Source organism: Mastomys coucha, unplaced genomic scaffold (genome assembly GCF_008632895.1).
Source record: "Mastomys coucha isolate ucsf_1 unplaced genomic scaffold, UCSF_Mcou_1 pScaffold23, whole genome shotgun sequence".
Lineage (NCBI taxonomy): Eukaryota > Metazoa > Chordata > Mammalia > Rodentia > Muridae > Mastomys > Mastomys coucha.
Genome location: NW_022196906.1, coordinates 93,524,069 through 93,531,825, shown reverse-complemented (window position 1 = coordinate 93,531,825; position 7,757 = coordinate 93,524,069). Strand labels below are relative to the sequence as shown.

The 7,757-nt window shown below is 40.8% G+C and overlaps 1 pseudogene; it reads right to left on the bottom strand.

Annotated features, from left to right (window-relative positions):
* Window positions 1–489: 489 nt before the first annotated feature.
* Window positions 490–580, bottom strand: LOC116074141 (annotated as a pseudogene).
* Window positions 581–7,757: the final 7,177 nt, after the last annotated feature.

Genomic DNA, 7,757 nt, shown 5'->3' with positions numbered 1-7,757 from the left:
GTTCTCTTTCATTGTGCCCACATCCTTCTGTTTCTCTTTCTCTTCCATTTCTCCACCACTGACTTGCTCCTCTTAGTGGTGTCGGGTCTCCAAGCATCTAGGATTGTCTCAGAAGTGCTATGCCCCACTTGTGCATTATGACCCCAGGAAGGTAACATCTTGGGCATGGTCTGGCCTCTCCTCAGGGCCTTCATTGTGCTGGGTCGTTGGTCATCTCAGGCTAGCTCCCTGTCCAGACCCTGTGCTGCCAGTCTCCACTGCTCCAGGGCTCACTCCTCAACAAAGGTCATCTGTCTCAGGCTTACTCCCTCCCTGAGCCTGCTGTCCCAGGCTGGGGAAGGGGTTTCTTCTAGTCTCTAGCTCACACCTTGCCCTGGGATCCCATTGATGCCTGCATGATGTTGGACTGGTGGTTTTCTCAGGCTAGCTCCCTGTCTGGACCTGCTTGACACCAGGCTGGTGGTCATCTCTAGCTAACTTTTCTTAGGAAATGTAAGGCTACTATTCATTCAGATTAATTCACAGGTCAGAACACCAAGCATAAACATGGCCTCTCTCCACACCTGCAATGCCTTCAGGGGCGTGGTGTGAGATCATTTATTGCCTGTGTTTTCATGGATGTAATTAACCTCCTTGGGTTGTAGTTTTCCTTCTAGTACCTTCTGTAGGGGTGGATTTGTGGATAGATACTGTTTAAATTTGATGATGTCATGGAATGTTTTGCTTTCTCGTTCTGTGGTGATTGAAAGGTTGGCTGGGTACAGTAGTCTGGGCTGGAATCTGTGATCTCTTAGAGTCTGCAGAATATCTCTTCAAGCCCTTCTGGCTTTTAGAGTCTCCACTGAGAAGTCAGGTGTAATTCGGTTAGGTTTGTCTTTATTTGTTTCTTGCTCTTTTTCCCTTGCAATTTTTAATATTCTTTCTTTGTTCTGAATATTTAATATTTTGATTGTTATGTAGGAATGGGAATTTCTTTTCTGGTACCATCTATTTGGTGTTCTGTAAGCTTCTTGTACCTTTATAGGCATCTATCTCCTTTTAGGTTGGGAATAATTTTATCTATGATCTTACTGAAAATATGTTCTGGACCTCTGAGTTGAGCGTCTTCTTCTTCCTCTATTCCTATTATTCTTAGGTTTGGTCTTTTCAGAGTGTCCCAGTGTTCCTGGATGATTAGGGTCAGGAACTCTTTAGGTTTAAATTTTTCTTTGACCAATTTATCAATTTCTTCTGTTGTATCTTCTATACCTGAGATTCTTTCTTCTATCTCATATTCTGTTAGTGATACTTGTGTCTGAAGTTCCTGTTTGCTTACCTAGATTTTTCATTTGTAGAATTTTCTCAGTTTGTGCTTTCTTTATTGATTCTATTTTCATTTTCAGGTCGTGGACAGTTTTATTCATTTCCTTCATTCATTTATTCATTCCCTTGTTTTTCTTTCTTTAAGGGACTTATTCATTTCCTCCAATTGTTTGCATGTATTTTCCTTAATTTCTTGGAGAGATTTATGCATCTCCTCCTTAAGGACCGCAATCGCCTTCATAAAGTCGGTTTTAAGGTCTTTTCCTTGTGCTTCTGTTATGTTGGAATATCCAGGGATCACTGTAGTACGATAGCTGGCTTCTGGTGATGGCACTGTCTTAGCTGTTGCTGTGTTCTTACACTGGCCTCTTAGCATCTGTGTTTGGAGTACATATAGGTCTAGGTACCGATTTCTGGGTTTGTCTTTGTTGGATGAGTGTTTTGTTCCTTAGTTTGTTTCCCTTCTGTTCTTCTGTTCTGTGTGGCCTGAGCATCTCACAGTCTGTGTAGACTCTGTCAGAGCAGGCAGTCTCCACCTTACTTGGGGTCTGGGTCATGGTGACTAGGAAGATGGAGGGCTCAGAGTAGAGTGAAGGGCAGACTGAAAGAGTGGGGAAATTGGGCTATAAAGTTTGCGATCGAGTGGTACTGACTTTGGATAATGAGTTTGGGAATATCCCTTCTCTTTTAACTTTATAAAATAACTTGATAAATATTGATTTCAATACTTCTTTTAGTGTCTAGTAGAATTCAGCAGGAAATTCTTCTGGCCCAGGGATTATCCTAGTTAGAAAATTCTTTATGACTGCTTCAGACCCATTGCTAATGATAAATCTAGATGGGTTCATTATATCTCATTAGCTCAATCCTGGTAGGTTTTTCATGTCTAGAAATGTTTCTCTTTGATTCTAGGACTTTTAAAATCACCCAACTAATTTATTCAATGACCTATTAGCCAGTCAAAAGTATATTGGTCACTCTCCATGTATTTGTGTCATTTTTGTAATCTCTTTTACTATCAACTTATGTGGTTTTATTTTATCATGATCTGATAAAGTGAGAGCACTTATTTCAATTTTTTATAAATATTTAAGACATGCTTTCTAGCCTAAAATGTAATCTATTTTGGAGGAAGTTCTACAGGCTTAGAAGAAGAATGTGTTTTCCATAGCTATTAGTTGTACTATTTTACAGATATCTACATCTATTTGATCTATGATGATGCAGTTTGAGTCTGTTAAGTTTGAAGCTAAAATATGTCCCCCATAAGCTCATGTTTTGATTACTCAGTCTCTGGGTGATGGTTCTATTTCAACAGGTTCTGGAGGGCTGAGGAAATGAGGCCTGTGAGAGGGGTCACTGTGGGGAAGTCACTGGGGATGGTTATACATCCATGGCCACTGTGAGTGGTTCCCTGAACCTCTTGGTCTGCTGTGATATGGCCATCCTCCATTTCACACTTCTACAGAGCTCTGTAGACCAAGCTGCCATATCTTCAACACCACAGTGGACTAAAGTCCTATAAACTTTGAGCCAAAATGAATTTTTCCTCCCTTAAGTTGTTTCTGTTGGGAACTATAGAGTGAGGCAAAAGTAACAAGTAATTATCCCAAAATGCTTAGAACAAACATTAAATCACTTCAATATATGGAAGTATACAACGATTTTTTTTCATTTATCCTCATATATGGCCATTGTTAACTTATTTAACTATATGTATTATAAACACAATAATTATTTTGCTCTCAGTAATTGTGTATTTTGATATACTCTATATAATAATAATTACATGTAAAATTATATACACACCTATGTTGTATAACATATAGAGGTATGCAGAGACTTCATATGGGTAAAACACATCTAGTATACAGCTACATATATAAACCAAATGCAGTTTACATACTCATACATTTTTTTTCTCCGTTACTTTCTACACATTTGGTATCATCTGACTCCTGCTTGAAGAATATTCTTTCATGTTTCCTATAGAACAGGCTTTCTGGTAAGGCATTCTTTTGATGCTTGTTTATGAGAGAATAGCCTCACTTTACTTACAGTTTTAAAAAACAGTATCGTGGGATATAATGTTTGGATACTCCCTCCCTGTTCTCTGACCTGTGGTTCTAATGTCACCTGTCTGCCACAGTCTCTGATGAGAATTCAGCTCTTTAGTATGCCATTATTATCCTTCAGGAATGTGTCACTTATTTTTGCTGTTTCTTTTATTTTTATACTTTTATTGTGCTGTAGCAAGACAGTTTTATTTTGTTGCTTTTTTATAAAAAAAAAATCATTTTCTGGTGTTGGTTTTCTTTGTACATTTCTTGCTGCTTGTGTGTATATAATGTTATTTTCTACTAAATTTTGAGTTGTTTTATATAATTTTTGTCTTTTTTTCTTATTTCCCTATGGGACTGAGATAACATGTATTGAAATATTTTGTGTTTGTCTTAGTTAAGGTTTTATTGCTTTGAAGAAACACTATGACCAAGACAACTTTTATAAATGCAAATATTTAATTGGGGTGGGCTTACAGTTTCAGAGGTTTGGTCCATTATCATCATGGAGGTAAGCATGGCAGTATGCAGACAGATGTAGGGCTGGAGGAGCCAAGATGTCTACATCTTGATCCGAAGGCCACCAGGAGGAGACTAGCTTCTACACTGGACAGGGCTTGAACATAGAAGACCTCAAAGCCCAACCCCACGACACTTCCTCCAACAAGACCACACCTCCTAATAATGCCACTACTTATGGACCAAGCATTGAACACATGAATCTATGGGGGCCATACCTATTCAAACCATCACAGTGTTATTCCATCCATCTCTATAACTTTACTTTTCCTTAATATTTTTTCTCTCCTCTTAAGAATGTTTAACTTAAATTTATTTGTCTTCAACCACTATTTTTTCTTTTCCTTTTCCAGGTTTTCTGTTGAACACATCTGCTGTACTTCTCATTTCAGTATTATTTGAATTTGAAGCATCCTCATACAGTCCCACAGGAAGCAGATGAAGTCCTGAGTGGATTTATGTTATTGATATGAGCACAGCTCTGTCAGAGACCTCCCCTCCCCCCACCCACCAAGTGCCTCAATCCCACAGGAATGGCAAGACCTTCCCCAGGCCAGGCCCATGGGAATGGCAATTGTTCCCCTGGTCCAAGTCAAAATGTTAACAAATGGTTGATCTTTAGCTAAAACCAGTGTGTGAATAAAGTGTCAGCTGAGGCTTCCCAGTCCCTAAGGTTGATGTTGTATACTGAAGCTATCAGCACCGCCTCCTCCTGTCAGATGACCACACACTGTTCTCCACAGAGACCTCCTACTCGGATTAGCTAACCTGTGTCCTCCTCCTCCTTCCTGCTGCATATAATCAATGCTCTGGGTTTCCAGGGCTCTCTTGTTGCATCTCTGTCAGAGCACACACCTTACCCAATCCCAGCTTTTCTGTATGTGTGTCTGCTATAACTCCATCCACCATCACCCTGGTTGGGTCGGTCCCTAAGCCGTGAAGGTCATGGCAAGAGTCCACTACTGAAGGGTTAGTTCCCAGTTAGTGGTGCTGTTGAGAGATGATGGAACCATAAGGTCCCTATGTCCAATGGAACGATCAATGGTCCCTATGTCCAATGGAATGATCAATGGTCCCTATGCCCAATGGAACGATCAATGGTCCCTATGCCCAATGGAACGATCAATGAGTTCATCACTGAGTGGGCTATTAGGAAGAGCGACTTCTTGGGGGAAGTGGGCCACTGGAGGTATGCCTTTGAAAACTTTGTCTCTGGCCCTTTCCCTCTCTTCGCTCCCAGTTCAGCTGCCTATTTTGACCACTTGCTCCTGTTACCATGATAATCTGTCTCACATCAGGTCCCAAGCAATAAGTTCATCCTATTATTGATAATATCTAAAACTATAAGCCAGAAATAAGTCTTTCTCCCTCCTCCTGGGTATTTTGTCACAACAACAACAACAACAGCAAAAGTGACACAGGGAAGATTTCGCTTCCCTGACAAGATTCCTACATCTCCAATCACTGGAGTTACTCTTTTAATTTTAACTTTAATTTTTAAATGTTTTCTTTGACTCTGTGTATGCACTTATTTTTGTTTCATTGTTGTTGTTTGGTTGGTTTGGTTTAGTTTTGGAGTTTAGAGACAGGGGGTTTTTCTCTGTACCCTTGGCTGTCCTGGAACTCACTCTGTAGAGCAGGCTGACCTCAAACTCATAAAGATTCACCTGCCTCTGCTTCCCAAGTTCTAGAATAAAAGGCATATGCTACTATTGCCTGGTGAGTCTGTGTACATTCTTGTAATAGATACCTTTGTATCTGCCTGCTATATGGAATATTTGATTGCTTTAAACGTAATTTTTATCTATGTCTTCTTGAATATAAGTTATTTATTACACTTAGAAATTACTGTTTTTTACTAGTTAATTGCTATGCTTGGGCACAGACAGCAAATTCATAGCCTTCACATTATGTAATAATAGCATCTCTGTTTAATTTGTCATTCTCTCCTGATGCTTTCATTCATGCTGCTGCTTTAACTTAAGGCCCTTGGGTAGGTCTTTGAACTTGTATAACACTGCATTAAAAGAAAAAGATAATGTCCTTCCTTTAAAGCTCAACAGGCATTAGAATGAAACTAACAAAAAGACAATGGCAATACAGTAAAATATTAGATGCATGCATGAAGCGTGCAAATAATGCAGAAACTATGGACTCTGGAAAAAAATTAGTGGTCCAGAAAGACTCTATCAGAGGTGTAATATACAAGTAGATATAGAAAGACATTTCATCTAAGGGAATACCCAAGGACAAATGTCTTAGTTAGGGTTTTACAGCTGTGAACAGACACCATGACCAAGGCAAGTCTTATGAGGACAACATTTAATTGGGGCTGGCTTACAGGTTCAGAGTTTCAGTCCATTATCATCAAGATGGGAGCATGGCAGCATCTAGGCAGGCATGGTGCAGGCAGAGCTGAGAGTTCTACACCTTCATCTGAAGGCTGCTAGTAGAAGACTTTCAGGCAGCTAGAATGAGGGTCTTAAAGCCCACACTCACAGTGACACACCTACTCCAATAAGGCCACACCTACTCCAACAGGGCCACACCCTCTAATATTGCCACTCCCTGGGCTGAGCATATACAAACCATCACAACAGATGGCATCCTAAAGGTGATGAACCATCAGCCTGCATTCTAATGAAAGACCTTTCTCTTTTGACTGTGATGATGCTAAGCCGTTAAGTGACTGTGAGCTATGCTTAGACAACAGTACGTGGTTGAGTTTCTTAAGCTGTGGGTTGTAATCAATATGCAGTCATGTCAAGGAACAGGAAAAGGCTTCTTAACATGTAATGACCGAAAATTAATTTGAGAGGTTGGAGAGATGGCTCAGCAGTTTAGAACACTCACTGCTCTTCCCTAGGATCTGAGTTCTTAGCACCCAAACCAAGTGGCTCACAACCCCAGATTTACTGTCTTTTTATGGTCTCTGCAGACACCCATGTGCACACATACACACACACACACACACACACAGAGAGAGAGAGAGAGAGAGAGAGAGAGAGAGAGAGAGACCTAGTTAAATAATGAAATAAATCTTTAAAAAAAATTAATCAGACTTATAATGAACTGAAGGTATTGCCGACAGTGCTGGCTTATGTCCCACGACTTCACTGCAGCCATGGCTCTGAACACAGGAGCACCTTGCTCTGCTCACAGCTTCAGGCTTACAAACACCACCTGGTCTAGGATGGTTATAGAACTAGATGAATAGCAAACATTGAAAGAGAAAACAGTAAGAAAAGGCCAAGCCTAGGTCTCAGGAGAGGGAGGAAAATGACCTTTGCTTAGGCACTCAGGTGGAGGACATAATGCCATTTACCCACTTATCCACAGTCCAGAACACAGGAAACTAAGGAGAATATGCATGCTCAGTTCTAAGTGTACATGAATGCATGTGCATATATGTGCGTAGGCATGTGCAGGCATCGGTGTGTACAGGAGGTCAGAGGACAGCTTGTGGGAGTCAGTTCTCCCCTTTTAGCATGTGGGTCCCAGAGACTGTCAGGTTTGGCAGCAAGTGCCCTTACCCACTGAACCGTCTCACTGGCCTGTGTTTAGTCTTAGATTTGCTGCAGTCATGGTGTTAGGTAAAGTCCGAAAACAAGTTTGGATGGTCCTTGGCACACTCTAGAAACACAGGATGTGAGTAAGAGAATCTGGAGTAAGTGTGTGTACACTGGGGAAGGAGGTAATCTGAGAACAATGATTGGGGATCCCGGTATTTAAGCAATGGACCCAAAAATAATTAGTGGACTGAACAGGAGTTGGTGATAGACTCAGTAGAATCAGTGGGACCACTGGAACACTGTAGGATGCCGTCCCGCAGCTCCTACTTGCGTGGGGTTCCACGAACCGAGGATTTGGAAACCT